Source organism: Halichoerus grypus, chromosome 6 (assembly GCF_964656455.1).
Source record: "Halichoerus grypus chromosome 6, mHalGry1.hap1.1, whole genome shotgun sequence".
NCBI lineage: Eukaryota > Metazoa > Chordata > Mammalia > Carnivora > Phocidae > Halichoerus > Halichoerus grypus.
In genome coordinates, this window is record NC_135717.1 from 124,896,402 (window position 1) to 124,916,633 (window position 20,232).

The 20,232-nt window shown below is 34.8% G+C and overlaps 1 long non-coding RNA gene across 1 annotated transcript in view; it reads left to right on the top strand.

Moving 5' to 3' along the window:
• Nucleotides 1–397: 397 nt before the first annotated feature.
• LOC144382139 (uncharacterized) overlaps nucleotides 398–20,232 on the top strand; it is a 195,476-nt gene continuing 175,641 nt past the window's right edge. Inside the window, exon 1 of the long non-coding RNA XR_013448570.1 lies at nucleotides 398–478. This is a non-coding gene — a long non-coding RNA (uncharacterized LOC144382139). The remainder of the gene's footprint in view (nucleotides 479–20,232) is intronic.

Consider the following 20,232-nt stretch of genomic DNA (forward strand, 5'->3'; position numbering starts at 1 on the left):
TATTTTTCTATTACTTTGAAGACTTTTAAATATTAATTTTCAGTATTAAAATGTCTTATTTTCCTACTCAAAATTATTTCTGCTTTTAATATTCAAGCACGTTAGGTGAATGGCTGTTCTCCAAAGAAATTAACAACTATGGATTTAAAATTCTATTTTTTTTTTTTTGCTTATAAAATTTTAACAGTATCCTTTTGGCTTTATGGATCCAGACTATAAAATTGACTGATAAACAAGTTAAGAAGTTAATTTTACCTTTATGTGTAAAAACTTATATGGAAAAAATCAGGTTTCATCAGCTATTCAAAGAATGTATTACTCTTCTCCCTATTGCACACTCTCGAACATAGAGGGCGCTGTTACATTAACGAACACCACCATTTCAAGCAGAAATGTTTATAGCTCCTTTTAATGGCAAGACCATCAGCTCCAATGTGTTTCATGACGGCTGTGTATTAATCATTTTGTCTTTCTCTCAGTAAATATCTTTTTCATAATGCTTTAATGAAGTTCTTTCCATAGGCTTTCATCTGAGATAAGTAAAGATGTGAATGTGAATGCATGGATATATTTATGGAAAGCATTAGCTCATATGTTAAATGCCTCATGAAGTTTCCTGACAGCACCACTCTTAATTTTTAACACATATAATAATATATCGTGACAAAAAACAGTCAACATGAGTCACTAGACATTAAATATTAAAAATTATGGAAAGACTGATAACTTGCTTTGACATTCTGGAAAAGCACACATTTTGTCACGTTCATGCCAGGAAATGCAGACCAATATATTTAGTCTAAGTGATGCACAATATTTTTGGCGATACGTAAAATAGCTCCAGTTAATCGCTATGTTGATCATTGCAAGAAAAAGAAGGTTGTTTAAAACATTGTGATTTTGAAATGCATTGATCTTTAAATTTTTATCTAGCTGTTTGAAAATAGAGGTATCTATCAAAGAACAGGTAGTATACAGGTGGATGTTTTCTAACATGAGAACAATCAGAAGAGAGGTACCATATTCTCAATTTGGAATACTATTCACTTCTCTCCTTCAAGCTCTTAAGGTTTTACTCATTGTTACATGCTGACTTTACATGTTACTACCTGCACTGCTGCTTTCCTATGGCAAAATACTCAGAGACTGGCCCAGCTTCTGGGAATGAACCTTAGCAGACAGAATATATTATTGAAATGTTTAGGCAGAAGAGCTATTGATTATCATCTGGCTTTACGTATAATAAATGGTAAGCCAAAAAAATTGTAAACAGCACATGTATCAAGAGATTTAAATGTGTTTGTATCTTTAGACACTCTAATCCCATTGTCTAGAATATCTACTCAAAATAATGTTCTGAGGGAGTAGAGATACCTTCATGCAAAAAATATATATATATTTTTGCAATTCTGGAATCATCACAAATAATTAAGAATGGTATATTACTCAACATGGTATTATAGAGATAATATATGTTATAATATATATTAATATATGTTCATATATAATAATATATTCATATATAATAATAACATATGTGTATGTGCATATATTTAGTGGTTAAAGTACAGATTCTGAAGCCTGAAAGCTCTGGTTCAGATTCTAACCCAGTCACTCACCAAAGAAAAGGATAATCTCTCTGCCTCAGCTTACTCATGTAGAAAATGGGTATTTAAAAACTATTTTCATAGGATTTTTATAGGAATTAAATGATGTGGTCCCAGGTAGAATGTTTATAAGTATAAATAGACCATATTAAAAGCTTGCTATTGTATTTTCATGGCTCTTCACATTAAAAGTGGTATTTTATAACAATATATTTGTGTTTATTGGCACCTAAGTCTTAACCTCTTATCTATATGCTCTACAAAGGAGAGATACTACTCAAAGTAAACTTTAAAAAGATGAATTGGTGGGTGCATGGTGGCTTTTAAGAGGGAATGAAATGAAGGTGTGGTGACCAGTTAAAAATATACTGCAGTACTGAAATGAGGTCATATTTGAATATTCAGTCACATCTTATTCTGTCTAAGAAATATAGAGACATCAAAAGCACCCATCTATTATCATTTGGTCTTTTTGCTCCTGTCATACTTTAATTATGATGTCTGCATATCATATCATATATAATGTTCTAATAGTGGGTTTTGTGGTGTTTTATGTATCTTTTGATGGGAAGAGATATGAATTCACACTTTAGAGATTACATGACTACAAAGCTAGCCTCTTACCTGTCACTGGAAAGGTTGCTTTTCATTATGGGGGTGTGTGTGTGTGTGTGTGTGTGTGTGTGTGTGTGTGTCATGAAATTTCAAATCATTCTTCTTATCTTTTACAACTCCCCCTTCACCTCATGTTACTCAGCCACCTGGTCTCTGTGCTGTGCTTTGGACACTAAGCTTCTCTCATCATAGGACTTTATCTTTCTTGTCCCACATTTCCCAACTTGTCAGAGGACCAATGTCCTCTTCATTCAGATATACTTAAATGTCACCTATTAGAGAGGATTCCAGTAACTGCATCTATTAAAGTATCATCACCATCCCATCACTCCAATTTGTTAGATTTTTAATATTGCATTTATAATAAACAGAAATTATATCTACTTAAATTGTGAATGTCTGTCTTCTCTACTAGAGTACAATTCCACTGAAGCATGAGCTTTGTCTGTTTGTTCGCTGTAATGTCACTTGCCCCTAGAATATAAGACTAGTCAATTAATACATGTTAAGTGGCTGAATGATTATGACCGATAACTTTTGTTTAAATTCAGATGAAATTTCTGTGCAAAAAATTTTGATATATGTACATTGTAACTAGCTAAACTGGTACCTTCTACAGATAACATCAACCAAACATACATACTTTAAAAAGTTACAGTACTATTAGTAACATTTTCCAAAATTTACAGACTATCCCTAAGTGGGGGATTGAGCTGGATATCATCACTGGATTATGGAGCAACTGGGGAGGGTCAATATAAGCATCAAAGTAAAAATAAAAATTAAAAATTGCTCTAAAAGCTAAACAATGATTTATTCCTATTTTAAAGAAGATGAGTGTATTTAGAAATAAAGGGGGACATGACATTTTACCTGACCTAAATCTTAATTTATATACTGTTCTGATTATCTAATGACCAAACATTTCCTGAGTTGAAAGATAAGATAATCATGTTTTGGATTATGCCACTGCAATAAGATTTCTTATTTTGTCTTCCAGTTAAATTGTGTGAGCTGTGCAAACAAACTGAAAAATGCTAATGCCCAAATGGCTACTCTTGTATATTCATATTTTATGGTCTTTCTTTAGATTAAAGAAAGTAGTAAACATGTAGTATTTTCTCTCTGAGGGAATATGTCATAAATAACAAAGCCTTTGAGACTACCCTCTTAGACTAAAGAGCCCTCTTGACTTTCTATAAGAGATAATAGTATCATAGTCGGAGAGTATCAGGTATAGAAATACAATTATAAACATTATTCCATTAATTCACCACATTCTCAAATCAAAATAGGGCTTTTGTTTCAAACTGTGATCTTTTTGTTCCATTTCCCATGTAGAATCCTTGTTTCGATAACTAAAGCACTCTTAAGTGCTTGAAATGTTAAATAACTGAACAACTTGTAATGATGAGTGAAAGTAAAAAAAAAAAAAAAAAAAAAAACTTCAAGCCAGTAAATCTTCATAAATGCATTCAGAGACCTGTGAAGACGGTGCCACATGCTGTGATCTCTTTAAAGATAGGATACTGAGGTTTTGAAGAGATTGACTTTGGAACCAGACTACCCACATTCAAATCTTGGCTCAACCACACACTAAGAGTGTAATCTTTGGCAAGTTACTTAACTCCCTCTGGTCTTAATTTCCTTATAAATAAGTCAGGGATTAATAATAATACCCAGACATAGAAGTTATCTTAAGAATTAACTAAATAGAACATCTGGCTCATTACAAGCATATGAAAGGTTTTGTTTTTGTCTTGGGGGTGGGCAGAGGGAGAGGGAGAGAGAGAGAATCCCAAGCAAGCCATCCAGGTTCCACGCTCAGCACAGAGCCCAGTGTGAGGCTCGATCTCATGATCCCAAGATCATGACCTGAGCTGAAATCAAGAGTTGGATGCTCAACCGACTGAGCCACCCAGGGGCCGCAGCATATGAAAAGTTTTTTAAAAAGTATGCAAAATAGCTATTTCATCTTAACAGAATTTGCCAGTTATTTTGGGAATTTGAGGTTGTTTTGATCATTTATGTTAGCCAGTTAATTTGAAATATTTCTATGTAATGATTCATTCTTGGTTTTCAGCAAAAAAAAAGTAAAGAAAAGAAATATTTCTATGTAATTAATTCATTAAAATAAATATCTACATGAGCATCACTAAGTCAATTTTTAAAGATGGTCAATGTTAGAGTCATAAGTTATCCATATTCTGCTGATGATTTCATAAGACATCCTCACCTTCTTTACTCTTCAACATAGTTCCATTTGATATTGACATGACCATTGTAAATATTTACTAACCATACCTCATGCCTAATAATGAGGAAAGTGCTTGGAAGGAAGTGGTAGAGGACATAAAAAAATGTTTTTGCCATGATCATGGTCCCCTAAGGAATAGAAGAATTTTCAAAATACAATTTATTTTTCAGAAGTCAGTCATAGGTTAACTCAGTTAACATTATTAATGTTATATTTTATGATATTTATTCTCACTTACTAATGAATTTTCAGATGTCTTACCAAAACTGAGAAACTCCTTCATGAAACTTAGTGAACAGCCTCCTTGGGGAAAACTGTCAATTTACAAGTATTTTTGGGGGGCGGAAATATTATGCTCTAATGATGCCTGGATATTCATGCTTTGGTAAATGACCTGCTGCTGAAAAAAGAAAGGGATTTACATGAATGAAATTTGCATTATTTATTTTGGGTCTTAACGGTCTTTTCTACCTCTTTCTTCCTCTCCCTCCTGAACACACACACACACACACACACACACACACAAACAAACACACATACATTCATCTGATGTAAAGTATTCTGAACAGAGACTCTAAATGGTCTATTCATTGAGAGATAAGCCATGTAAGAGTATAAGGTCAGAAGAATTCAGCACTCTAGAATTGTATTCAAACATTGGGCATGCTCAATGCTTGTATGATGTTTGTTGTGAATTACCTGCAATTGACTACTGGACTCAAGTGGTATTTGTTAAGAGCTTTCCCCATTTTGTTTTACTTCCAGTTCTGCTTTCCAAATTGGCTTCATATTATTGGCAATTTTTCTTTGCATATCAGAACAAGAGTTAAAATCACAATATGCTTTTGCTATTGGTATTTTGCTACATGGTGTTTATTTTACATCTTCCATACTGAGAGAAAAATCTGATGTAGAACTATTAAGTAACTTGCCACAAATGCTTTAAGATGAATCTTTCCTGGATCATTTCCTTTTGTTTTACTTCCATGGGTCAGTATGTGCCTTCACTCTTCACTCCTGGCAACACAAGTCCTACATTTATCTAGTGTTCTGGCTTCAGTAGGTGGGTTAGATGACTCAGTGCTATCAGAATTTTACTCATCAGGTTCACTGCCTCAAGTTTTTTTCTGTCAGGATTCCTCTAAAATATATTTTTTAAAGATTTTATTTATTTATTTGACAGAGAGAGAGATAGAGCAGGAACACAAGCAGGGGGAGTGGGAGAGGGAGAAGCAGGCTTCCCGCCGATCAGGGAGCCTGATGCGGGGCTTGATCCCAGGACCCCGGGATCATGACCTGAGCTGAAGGCAGACGCTTAATGACTGAGCCACCCAGGCGCTCCTAAAATATTTTTAACAATAAAAAATAAAAGCAAAAAGTTTGAAGGTAAAACAGTAAAAAGCTAAAGTTAACATTATACAAATATGTTGCACAACATTGCAAAAATTGAGTATATTAAAAGATCATTGGTGGCAAAAAGAATCATTGAAAAGCCAATGGGTGAGACTCAGAAAACGTAAGGGCAGACTCACATCTACTCTCAAGACACAGACGAGGGAAGCCTGCTCTGTTCGAGGACTGTCCGGTCAGTGGAGCAGTCAGAACATACACAACATTTATCGATTAAGTTTGCCATCTTTTATGGGCGTGATCCGTGCCACCTGAGGACCAGACGCTCCTACCTGTGCCCTGACTCTGACTGTTCTGATTTGTTCACTGCCACTGACGCAGGCACTGCTGCCCTTGAAAACTAAGTGTGGCTGCCGCTGTTGAAACCACTTTCTGTAGCAATGCTTTCTTGGGCTCTTAGCTACAGATTCTAAGGCCAGGGCAGCTGTATGTTTTGGCTTCGTCTAAGGCATATGTCTGTGCTCTCAAAGCAAGTGATCAAAAAAATAAGTATAGGCTTACCTCATTTTATGGCACTTCACTTTATTGCACTTCGCAGCTATTGCACTTCTTACAAATTGGAGGTTTGTGGCAATCCTGCCTCAAGCAACTCTGTTGGTGCCATTTTTCTAACAATGTCTGCTCACTTCCTATCTCCGTATCATATTTGGTAATTCTCACAGCATTTCAAACTTTTCATCATTATTATGTTTGTCGGGCGCCTGGGTGGCTCAGTTGGTTAAGCGTCTGCCTTCGGCTCAGGTCATGACCCCAGGGTCCTGGGATCGAGTCCCGCATCGGGGTCCCTGCTCAGCAGGGAGTCTGCTTCTCCCCTTCCTCTCCCCGTGGCTTGTGCTCTCTCTCTTGCTCACTCACTCTCTCTCTCAAAATAAATAAAATCTTAAAAAAAAATTTATTGTGTTTGTCATGGTGATCTGTGATCAGTGATCTTGGTGTTACTATTGCCATTGTTTTGGGGTGGCACAAATCATGCCCATATAAGATGGCAAACTTAATCGATAAATGTTGTGTATGTTCTGACTGCTCCACTGACCGGCTGTTCCTGCATCTTTCTCCTTCTCCTCCGGCCTCCCTATTTCCTGAGACACAACAATACTGAAATTAGGCCAAGTAATAACCCTATAATGACCTCTAATTGTTCAAGTGAAAGAGTCACGTGTCTCTCACTTTACATCAGAAGGTAGAAATGACTATGCTTAGTGAGGAAGGCATGTTGAAAGCCAAGTGGGCTGAAAGCTGGGCCTCTCATGCCAGTTAGCCAAGTTTGAATGCAAAGTAAAAGGCCCTGAAGGAAATTAAAAGTGCTACTCCAGTGAACACCTGAATGATAAAAAAGTGAAACAGCCTTATTCCTGATATGGAGAAGGTTTGGCGGTTTAGATAGATCAAACCAGCCACAACATTCCCTCAAGGCAAAGCCTAACCCAGAGCAAGGGCCTAACTTTTCAGTTTCACGAAGGTTGAGAGAGGTAAGGAGGCTACAGAAAAAAAGCTTGAAGCCAGCAGAGGTGGGTTCATGAGGTTTAAGGAAAGAAGCTGTTTCTATAATATCAGGGTATGAGGTAAAGCAGCAAGTGCTGATGGAGAACCTATAGCACATTATCCCGGGATCTGGCTAAGATAATTAATGAAGGTGGCTACACTAAACAATAGATTTTCAATGTAGATATAGTAGCCTTTTATTCAAAGAAGGTGTCATTTTATTCAAAGGAGTTTCATAGCTAAAGAGGAGAAGTTAATGCCTGGGTTCAAAACTTGAAAGAGTAGGCTGACTCTTGTTAGCGGCTAATGCAGCTGGTGATTTGAAGTTTAAGCCAATATTCATTGACCATTGTGAAAATCGTAGGACCCTTAAGAATTATGCTGTACCTACTCTGCCTCTGCTCTATAGATGGAATAAGAAAGCCAGGATGATAACACATCTGTTAACAACATGGTTTATTGACTATTTTAAGCCCACTGTTGAGACCTACTTCTCAGAAAAAAAAAGATTCTTTTCAAAATATGACTGCTCATTGACAATGCACATGATCACTCAAGAGCCTTGATGGATATAATACAACGAGATTAATGTTATTTTCATGCCTGCTAACACAACATCCATTCTGAAACCTTGAAAAGATCAGAGAGTAATTTCAACATTTAAGTCTTATTATTTAAGAAATACATTTTGAAGGCTAGAGCTCCCATAGATAGTGATTGTTGTGATGGATCTGAGCAAAGTAAATTGAAAACTTTCTGGAAAGGATTCACCATTCTAGATGCCATTAAGGACATTCATGATTCATAGGAAGAGGTCAAGATATCAACATGAACAGGTGTCTGGGAGAAGTTGATTCCAGCCTTCATGGATGACTTTGAGGGGTTCAAGACTTCAGTGGGAGAAATGACAGCAGAAGTGGTGGAAATAGCAAGAGAACTACAATGAGAACTGGAGCCTGAAGATGTGACTGAATTGCTGCAATCTCATGGTAAAACTGTAATGGATGAGTTGCTTTTTATGGATGAGCAAAGTAGTTTCTTGTGAGGGAATCTACTAGTGAAGATACTGTAAAGATTGTTGAAATGACAGCAAAGGATTTAGAATGGCACAAAAACTTGGTTGGTAAAGCAGCGGTAGGATTTGAGAGGATTGATGTCAATTTTTAAAGAGTTCTACTATAGGTAAAATGCTATCAAACAACATTGCATGCTACAGAAAAATCATTCTTGAAAGGAAGAGTCAATGGATACAGCAAACGGCATTGTGTCTTAGTTTATGAAATTGACAAAATCACTCCAGCCTTCAGCAATCACCACCCTCCTCAATCAGTGGCCATCAAGACTGAGGCAAGATGCTATACCAGCAAAAAGATTATGACTTGTTGAAAGCTCAAATAGTGGTTAGCATTTTTTAGCAATAAAGTATTTTTAATTAAGGTATGTGCATTGTTTTTTTAGACATAATGCTATTGCACACTTAATAGACTATAGTATAGTGTAAACATAACCTTCATATGCACTAGGAAGCCAAAGAAAATTCATTTGACTTGCTGTATTGTGATATTCACTTTATTGCAGTGGTTGAACTAAGCCCACAATATATCCCAGGTATGCCTGTATTTGGCATGTTCAACTTATTTTTGGTGCTATTTCTCCCAAAATAGGTAAAGGAGATCTAGTAGTCAATCTATAAGATACTATTTTTCCTCTCTGTTTATCTGTCTTCTTGTAGAATTTTCCCCTTGAATCTGGTTGACTCTGCAACTTGTTCTTTACCAATAAGATGTGATAGAAGTGAGGTAAAAAAAAAAAAAAAAATAATCCTTATGGCTTCTACTTGAGTCTGCTGGGACATTTACTTTTGAGTTGCTCACTTTAAAACCCATCTATCAGGGCACCTGACTTCGGCTCAGGTCATGATCTCGGGGTCCTGGGATCAAGCTCTGCTGTGAGCCCCATATCGGACTCTGCATAGGGCTCCGCACTTAGCCGGGAGTCTGTTTGTCCTTCTCCCTCTCCCTCTGTCCCTCCCTCCCTCCCTCTCTCTCTCAAATACATAAATAATAAAATATTTTAAAATAAATAAACCCATCTATCATATAATGATAAGTACAGAACACATGAGAGGCCATGTGTAGATGCTCTGATAGAAAACCTCTGTTCAACTTCCAGCTGACAGTCAGTTTCAATCGTCAGCCATGTGAGTAAGCTGTCTTAGGTATCCAGACCAGTCAAACTTTTAAGACTACTGTAGTCCCAGCTAACATATGACTGCAACTCCTTGAGAGATTACAAGCAAGGACTGGTCAACTGAACCTAGGAAGCCCACAAAATCCATACAACCATGAAAACTCATAATACATTGTTGTTTAGATAGTATATTTTGAGATAATTATAAGGAATAGATATCACCAAAATAAGAGAATTCCACAAATATAGGAGAAGTTTAAAGATTCTGAGTAGGAGGGAAGGAGGGAGGGAGGGGGAGTTTAACTTTGCTATGTTGTGAAATTTGCCTTTTTTCCCCTTTTATTTAGTAGTGTGAATTTAGTTTGGTAAAGTTTGTTTTTTCAAATGAAAAATATGCAGCATATATCAGTTCAGAATTGATTGCTTAGAATTGCGTATGTGATTTTGAGAAGATAACAGCAACACCTGATCTGTATTACCAATTATATGTCTGGTTTCATGAGCAAGACTTGCTGAAAGTCTCCACACCAATTATTTACTTTGAAATATGCTTGACTAATTAGTGTTTTTGTCATTATATGCCTTCAGAGCCGTTCTGGAGACATGCAGACACCCACTTACCCATAGTGTGTGCCCACCAACTTAAAGATTTAGATACAACCATAACAATTGTGGGATGAAGGCAGAGAGGGCAAGATTGCTCACACTTACTATTTATTTATAAAAAATAAATGATGTAGTGGGAGAATTATTTGACACTTTAGCTAGTATGTCAAAGTGAATGATTATGGGGTCACACAGTGAGACACTTAAATAAATTAGCCTGTTTGTAATGAATCTTTGTTTTGGCATTACTGTTAGCCAGTTGTTGCAACAGGACAGTTATAACAATGAATATGTACAAGCACATTATTTCCTAATGGCATGCTAAACTAGAATCAAAACAGGCATATATCAGCATGTATTAAAGTTGAATGGCAATTAAATAAGCACTGACACATTTTCCGATTTGCTTTCTCAAATTACTCAATTTGTTAAAAAAACAAGAGTTGGAAACAGTGTTAAGAATAAGGATTCAGGGGCGCCTGGGTGGCTCAGTTGTTAAGCGTCTGCCTTCGGCTCAGGTCATGATCCCAGGGTCCTGGGATTGAGCCCCGTGTCAGGCTCCCTGCTTGGCGGGAAGCCTGCTTCTCCCTCTCCCACTCCCCCTGCTTGTATTCCCTCTCTCGCTGTGTCTCTCTCTGTCAAATAAATAAATAAAATCCTTAAAAAAAAAAAGAAAAAGAATAAGGATTCAGAAGGTATTAATATTTACAAAATTTATATGGATAGTTAATAAGAAACCTTATAGTCAAAAATAAATATGAAATTATATATTTTCAAGCTTTCTTAACATTTTTAATGAAATGTATATTTTTGAAATAGAAAAAATGGGGTAATTTTTCCATAAATAAAGAATATACCTTCAGTGCTAACTTGTAGGGAATATATTGAGACTACAAATTAAAATAAAATGGCTAGTTAATGAAGTTTAACATGACCAACTCATTCTGGAGAAGAACTTTGATATTGGCTCATAAAGAGTTTGATGTATTTTTTTAATTCCACAAATAAGTGATACCATACAGAATTTGTCTCTCTCTGTCTAGCTTATTTTACTTAGCATAATAGGTCCATCCAAGTTGTTGCAAATGATAGGATGTTCTTTTTTAAGGCTGGATGATATTCCATTATAGATATGTACTACATTTTCTTTATCCATTCATTGGTGCACACTTAGGTTGTTTCTGTACTTTGACTATTGTGAATAATGCTCTAAAAACATGGGAGTACAGATATCTTCTCAAGATAATGATTTTGTTTCCTTTGAATACCCAGAAGTGGGATTGTTAGATCATATCATAGTTCTATTTTTAATCTCTTGAGGAACTTCCGTATTGTATTCCATTGTGGCTGTACCAGTTTACATTCCCACCAACAGGGTGTAAGTGTTCACTTTTCTCCACATACTTGCCAACATTTATTATCTGTTGTCTTTCTAATAATAGGCACCCTAACAGATGTGAGGTGATATCTCATTGTGGTTTTGATTTGTGTTCCCCTGATGATTGGTAATATTGAGTACCTTTTCATGTACCTGCTGGCCATTTGTATGTCTTCTTTGTTTTGTTTTGTTTTGTTTTTTTATTGAGGACCTGGACACTATGCCAATTACTAAGAAGGTAAAGATGAAAAATTGACACAATCCCTATTCAGTAAAGTTTACCAGACAAGAAAACAGGTCGCTACAACAGAGGCACAGCATAACATAGCTGTTAAGAACCTGGGGTCTCTGGAACCAGAACGCCCAGGTTGTGAATCTGTCTCTTCCTCTTACCAGATCAGTGAGTTGGGGCACATGACTTAACCTTTGCATGCCTCTGTTTTCTTCTCTGTAAAATGGGAATTATAATAGTAGTCCCTGTCTCATAGATTGTTTTGAGGATTTAAGTAGAGCACTTAGAACAGTAATTGGCACATAGTAAAAGTAAGCACTATATAAGTATTTAATAAGATCTATAAATGCTAAAGATCAAGGATATGGGAGCATAAAAGAGGTGTCTGACCCTCCTTATGGAATCCAGGAGACCCAAAGGTGGGTGGGAGTTGCCCAGCCAGGCCTGAGTATAGCCTTGATGTAAGAAGGGTTCAGACTCAGGTTCATTTAAGTAAGTGCAAATGTTTCCTCCCCAGTCTTACAGTTTTACCACCATCATTTATTAAAGAGACTGTCCTTTTCCCATTTGTGCTCTTGTCACCCTTATCAAAGATTAGTTGACTGGGTATGCATGGGTTTATTTCTAGGCTCTCTATTCTGTTCACTTGGTCTATGTGTCTGTTTTTATGCCAGTACTATACCCATTTTGATTACTATAGCTTTGTAATAGAGTTTGAAATTGTGTGCAGCCTCCAAACATGTTCTTCTTTCTCAGAATTTCTTTGGTTATTTGGGACTTTTTAAGATCCGTACAAATTTTAGGATTGTTATTTCTATTTCTGCCCAAAATGCCATTGGAATTATGATAGACATTGCACTGAATTTGTAGATGGATGTGTCAATTAACTTAATTATAATAATTTCACAATGTATACATATACCAAATTATGTACACTTTAAATATATACAATTTTACTTGTCAGTTATACCTCAATAAAGCAGAAAAACACAAAAGTACACCATCTTACAATTTGTATCACGAGCAGAAACATGAATACAAAAAGACCTATTTCATAGTAACTTAATAATCATACTAAATTATATAAGGAAATACATTATTATAAAAAGATAAAAAAGAACCAAGTAAAATATTAGTAATGGAAAACGTGAGAGTTGAAACACAGAATTCAATAGATGGAATTAGATATAGCAAGAGACAAATTAGAAAATTGTAAAATCAGAATTAGAAATCAAACATAAGAGATATGAAGTATAAAAAAGGAAATGTAATATGCAGATTATAGGAGTTTCAGAATGACTGGAGGATAAAATTGAAAAAAAAATATTTTAAAAACAACAGAGATAAATGTAATAAAAAATAAAATGAGAAAATGATAAGATACTTATTAAACAGTAAGATACCTTATGCTATTGAAAAGGCCCATACAAGGCTCCTAAGTAGAGGAGAGATAAGAAACACTGTAGTCCTTAATATAGAGTGAAATTTAAAACATCAAAGGCAGAAGATTATAAGGAAAAAGATTATAGATAAAAGAGCAAGACAAAGGAGGTGAACAATAGCTTAAAACATGAATGAAAGAGGATGATGGAATTGTATTTCTAAAGTTTGAGGGAAAAGAATAGAATTTTATTCCAGCAAATTGCCATTTAAATAGAGAGTATGAAAATATATTCTTGGCTATATAGGGCCGCAGTACTTCTGCTACACAAAAACCACATTGAACACAGTTGTGCAAGAAGCATATAAGTAAGAGTAGACACCAATTCAGCAGATATTTGAAAAAAGATGAGCAGATACCTTATAACATTTCTTACTTTCTTAAAATATACATATCTGTATTTATCTAGATCTATCTACATGAATATTTATTAGATCCTGTCTACCTATCTGTTCCTGTATTTATAAATCTATCCTAACTCAGTCTTAGAAATCTATCTAATAGTATGATGAAGTTGGGAGGAGATCAAGAATCTTAAGAATGTAGGAAATTATTTTATTTTTAGGCTGAAAAATAAAGATATCAATTTTTTAAAAGAAAAAATGAAAAGTATAAAAAATCATGACAAACATGATAAATTATTGTTATTGAGGCAGATCTAAATATATTGATAAAAACAATGAGTAGAAATAGACTAAACTCACCAGTTAAAAGACAAGAATTTTACAAACGTAATAATAAAGACTTGGAGTATACCAGGACTCTTTTTTTTGTCTATACTCATTCCTGTGCAATGATGTTGTTTAGCCTCATAGTTTTAAATACCATTTAAATACTAATGACTCCAGATTTATATTTCAAACCTGGACTTCTTCCCAAAACTCTAGACACATCTACCCAATTACCTGCTCAACAACCACAAAAACAACAACAAAAAAATCATATGATCCATTATTAGAAGAGGTAATGCGAGTATGATCTGGGGTGGTCAGTGAACGTTTCCATGAGATAGTGGTATTCATAGTGAAATTTGAAGAATGAATATGGGGAAAAGTTTAAATTGAGTGGGAACAGGGAACTTTCAAGGGAAAAGGAACAGACTCAGCAAAGACTCTGAGTCAGGAAGGAGCCCAGCACATTTGAGGAATTAAAAAAAGGTTATGATGATGATGGTTACCAGAGAGGAAGTGGGAGATGGGCAAAAATGAGTGAAGGGGAGTGGGAGATACAAGCCTCCAGTTATGGAAGGAAAAAGTCACAGGAATAAAAAACTCAGCTTAAGGAATACAATCAACAATAACTATAATAATGATGTAATGGGACATATCTAGCTATACTTGTGAATGTAGCATAATGTTTGAACTTGTCAAATCACTAATTTGTACACTAATGTAACATTGTGTGTCAACTCTACTCAAATGAATAAATAGGTGTTTCCGCATTGTGCACACTTAGATATGATAACTTGAGAAGGACACAATATAGCTGAGAATGTATATCTAATCTAATCACATGAATGTGATCTAATGACACAAAATCATCAGACAAACTCAAAATGAGGAGAATTCTATTTAAAAAATGAAATGGGAGACTATTCTTCAAAAAAAATGCCACTATCATAAAAGACAAAGAGAAGTTGTGGACATGGTTGAGATTAAAGAAAATTAAAACAATATGACAATTACATGCAATAACTACCCCTAAACTTGATTTCATACTTGTTAGAGAAAAGGAAGACAGTCTGTGAAGGACATTATTAGATTAACCAACACAATTGTCATATGCACAGTGGATTAAATAAAGGTGTCAATGTAAAAAAAAAAAAAGGTGTTGTGGCTATATGTGAGCACATGACAGGAAAGTGTTGCAAATATGGCCCTAAAGATGGGTAGGGCCAGAATCCTCCATAGCCCTTTGAGCTAAAGGGCTTCATTAAAGATTTTGATCTTTATCCTAATAACAATGAGAGGGGATTGAAGGATATTAAGCACTACATAATCAGATTTTAATTTGGAAAATACCCTTAAGAAAACAAATTGAGGTGTGCCTGGGTGGCTCAGTCGTCTGCCTTCAGCTCAGGTCATGGTCTCAGGGTCCTGGATCAAACTCAGCATCCTAGGGGCTCCCTGCTCAAGGGGGGAATCTGCTTGTCCTTCTCCCTCTGCCCCTCCCCCCCACTTGCGTGCACACTCTCTCTCTCTCAAAAGATAAATAAAATCTTGAAAAACAACAAAAAAACAAATTGAATCTTACTTATCTCCCATCTAGCAAAGCACATGGTACATGGTACACAGTAGAAGCTCAAAAATGTCCTTCTATATATGTGAGATTATTCGGAGCTACATTACTTATTAATAATAAAGTTTTAGTGAATTTTATTATTACTTTCTAATACTTTTTTCATCAGCTCTGTAAAATTGCATTACTTCATGTAAACACTCTTTTCTTTTTATATTATTTTAGATCTATTATCAGTTATCAGTTAGCAATGAGTTGTACTTTTCAGGAGTCATGATTTATCCATTTAATATAAACTTGAAAAGGTAGTTTCATAACTGGGAGTTATGAATACCTCCTGAATGTTTAAAAGTACTTGGATCATTTTGTGTGCTAGGTAAAACTTCAAAACCCACTTTTAACTCAGTTTTATTTTAACACCCTGGACTGCTAATTGAAATTAAAAAGAAAAAAATATATTTTCACACATGGTCGGCAAACCAAATCTGCTGAGGTTTCTGTAAGACTAGCTTGCTGTTGTCTGCTATTTAATTAACCAGTGTACAAATAAAATGTCCTCAGTTTAATTTCCATTCCGTAGCTCAATACTGTAAACTATTCACAGCATAATTAAAAGTCCTGCATTCTCCCAGGAATGGTATTACCAGTAAGCAACCAACCCATGAAATAGAGAAGCCTCTTACTCTGCTAAATTGTGTGTGCTAATAAAGGTGCACAAGTGTTCTCTGCTTAATCTGACTGAGCCGAGAAAACCCCAGCTGGCATCCAAGCTACCTGCTTTTAAAACCTCTCCAAGCATCTGAGCTCCGGGAGAGCATCATTAAAGTTAATATAGGAATTGCATTGTATTTTATTGAATTTCATTGAATTTTCTTCGTGAAAGAACTTACTCTCAAATAATACAAATTCACTCCACTGTCACCAAGTGTAATTATTGTGAAGCTTCAAGTTTGATGTTTATCTTGAACCAGAGGAAAAAAGAAATGTAATAGAAGGTTTTATAAGAAAAACAAAAAAGCCTGAAGCCTGACTTATGTACTTGGAATAAATACTCAGTTTTGTGTTGATGATGTTTAAAATTAAAGGCTATTTCTTTTATGAATAGTCATTATTCAAAGAATCAGTAATTTGAACTTTTAACTAAAATTAACTATGCAGGGCACCATTGACCTAGTTATTTCAGCCTATGCAAAGAACCTGATTACAGCATGGTGAATACCTCCACCAATTGCTTCAGTAGTCGCAATGAAGAGAGGATAAACATAGAATTAATAGTGTATGGCTACAGTGTTTGTATAATTATTCTATATATCCAGGCTCTCCCCTGAAAGTCAAATATTTTCAGAAACCTATCCTATTACTTGTTGCTTTGGTATTTTTGATGCAGTGCATTAAAAATGTTTCATGGTTTGGATCAAATCTAATTTTACGAATGATGCTCCTTCATCTGAAATACCTCAATACATAATCATTTTGTTGATAAATAGAAAAAAAAAAAGGGAAGTTTGGCCTTACTGTTTTATTTCCTGAAGGATAGCACATTCCTTTAATTGTCGAATGCAAACTGATCTCACATTTGAAAAATTATCACTTGAATGGCACTCATTTATTCCAAGTGTTAGGGTGAATGTTACGTGCAGCATGCTAGAGCTGCGAATGAAGCAGGGGAGGGGAGTTGTGCTGTATCTCACTGATGTTTTCTTGGCAGGTGACAATGAGGGGCCAGTCCTATTGATTTTGATGCGGGCTTGCATGTTGCATATTTAAAGAAATTCAATATCAGAATTGATTTAAGTTAAACAACTGAGTATGCATACTCGGCCATCTCAATTAATTGTCAAATTCATAGAACTTGAAGGCTAAAGTGAGCATATAGAAATTTCTTAGAGTTTGCTTTAGGAAATATGTATTATTATGGCTGTAAACATTTCAGGGCAGGTATTCTGTAATATCCTTTGATAACTCATACTGGTGGTCAAAAATATTTTTAAAATATTTCCCCATAAATATTCTCATGCTTTGATTTTTATCTTCACCTGAGCGGAAATAAAGAACCATGTTCTGAAGTTAGTATCCTTTCTTATACATGAGTCTTTTCTTCTCTAGGCTAGGTTAGAAGTCTAACTTGAGGCCCAATTTGTGTATGGAGGCTGTTTTGTTAAAAAATATTTTGTTTTAATGTCTACTTTGTGTTTTAAAAGGGCATAATACTTGTAAGAATTGGATTATGATAGAATCAGTTTAGTGCCTACCATTTTACCTGAAGGCTTCACACATGTAAGTTAGCATCTCTTGCAAACTTTTGAATGTGTGTTCTCTGGATTAAATGGTCTCAGTTTTCTGGGTCTGCTTTTTATTTGTAAAAAAATATTACTGGAATTCGTAGGACTAGCTTCTCTCACTTAAAATACAGGTAAGTTTCATCCATATTTTTGTATAGATTCATTCCTTTTTATTGCTAAGAATTATGCCATTGCATGGCTGTACTGTAGATTGTTTATCCATTTATCTATTGAAGAATATTTAGGTTGCCTTCAAATTTTGGTGATGTGAATAAGACCACTGTGAAATTTTGCATATATGTTTTATGTGTGCATGTGTGAACGTAAGTTTTCAATCCACTTGAGTAAATACCTGAAGTGAGATTGCTAGGTCTTATGTTGATTGTGTTTGCTGCCAAATAGATTTCCAAAATGGTTGTACCATTTTACATTATCACCAGAAATGTAGGAGAGTTCCAATTCTTCCGCATCCCACCAGTTCTGTGTTGTCGGTATTTTTTATATCTGTCATTTTAATAGGCATGTAATAATAGTAGGCATGTTTTTAATTTGCATTTCCATAAAGACAAATGAAATTGAGCATCTTTTCATATGCATATTTGCCATCTGTATCTCTTCTTTGGTGATGTGTCTTTATAGATATTTCTTCTTCTTTTTTTAAATCTAGTTATTTCTATTCCTACTGTGAGTTTTCAGAGTTTTTCATGTATTATTGGGGGTGAGGCGTCCTTTATCATGTATGTGATGTGTGGTTATTTTCTCCCAAACTGTGACTTTTCTTTTTATTCTCTTAACAATGTTTCCTGAAGAGTGAATGTTTTTAATATCAAAAGTGCCATTTGTCAATATTTTTAATGGGTTATGCTTTTGTTGTGGCATCTAAAAACTCTTTTGCCAAACCCAAGTTCCCATATTCTTTCTTCTATATTTTTCTCTAAAATTGTAGTTTTCATTTTATACTTAGGTTTATTATCCATTTTGAGGTAACTTGTATGCATACTAGGTATGAGGTATGTTCTGAGATTTTTTTTAATATATGGATGTTTAATGTTCCAGCACTATTTGCTGAAAAGACTGTTTTTTATTATTATGTTAATCACCATGTATTACATCATTAGTTTTTGATGTAGTGTTCCACGATTCATTGTTTGCATATAACACCCAGTGCTCCATGCAGAACGTGCCCTCCTTAATACCCATCACCAGGTTAACCCATCCCCCCACCCCCCTCCCCTCTAGAACCCTCAGTTTGTTTTTCAGAGTCCATAGTTGAAAAGACTATTCTTTCTCCATTTGATTGTTTCTATGTCAAAAATCAGATTCCTGATTTTTGTGTGGTTTTATTGCTGGATTTATCTCTAGTCTGTTCTATTGACCTTGTATGTCTACTGTAAATATAATTACTTTGTTGGCTACTACTTTTTGAAATAAAAATCATATATACTTAAGGTGAATAACATGATATTTTGATATACATGTACATAGTGAAATTATTACTACAGTCAAGCTAATTAACATATCCATCTCCAAAAATTAGTTTCATGTGTGCGCGTGCGTCCACGCATGCTGTGTGAGCATCTGAATACTCTCTTGGCAAATTGCCAGCATACAGTACATAATTATTAACTATAATAATAACAAGTCATCTTGTATATTAGATCTCTAGATGTATTCATCTCATATAACTGCAACTTTGTATCCTTTGACCAACATCTCTCCATTTACCCCACTTCCAGTCCCTGGCAAAAACACCTTCCTACTCCCCACTTCTATGCATTCAACTCTTTTAGATTACACATATAATTGAAGTCACAGTGTTTTTCTTTTTTTTTTTTTTTTTTTAATTGAAGTATAAATGACATACAATATCCTATTAGTTTCAGGCGTACATCATAATGATTTGATATTTTTATATATTATGGAGTGATCTCCATGATAAGCCTAGCTACCATCTGTCAGGCAGTATTTTTCTTTCTATGTTTGGCTAACTGGGAGGACATTATACTATTACTTTAAACTGGCAGTGTGTGTCCTCTAATTTTGTTCATTTTCTCAATAAACTACTAGATTCCTTTCCCTTTCCTTATAAATTTTAGAATCAATTCTGTCAATATCTTCAAAAAAAATTTCTGAGATTTTGATTGCAAATGAATTAAATCAAAAGATCAGTTTGGAGAGAAATGACATCTTCATAATACTGAGAGTCTTCTAATTCATGAACACAGTCTATCTCGCCATTATTTTAGATCTTTTTTGATTTCTTTCACAAGTGTTTTGTGTTTTTCAGCATAGGGACACTTCACAAATTTTGTTAAATGTGTTCCTAAGTTTTTAACTTTTTTGGCACCATTATAAATGGTAATGTTTTGGTAATTTCCAATTCAAATTGATGATTGCTGGTATGTAGTACATAATATAAGTGACTTGTATTCTGGCTGCTTGTTAAATTTATTATTTCTGGGAGCTATTTTGTAAATTTTTAAGATTTTCTACA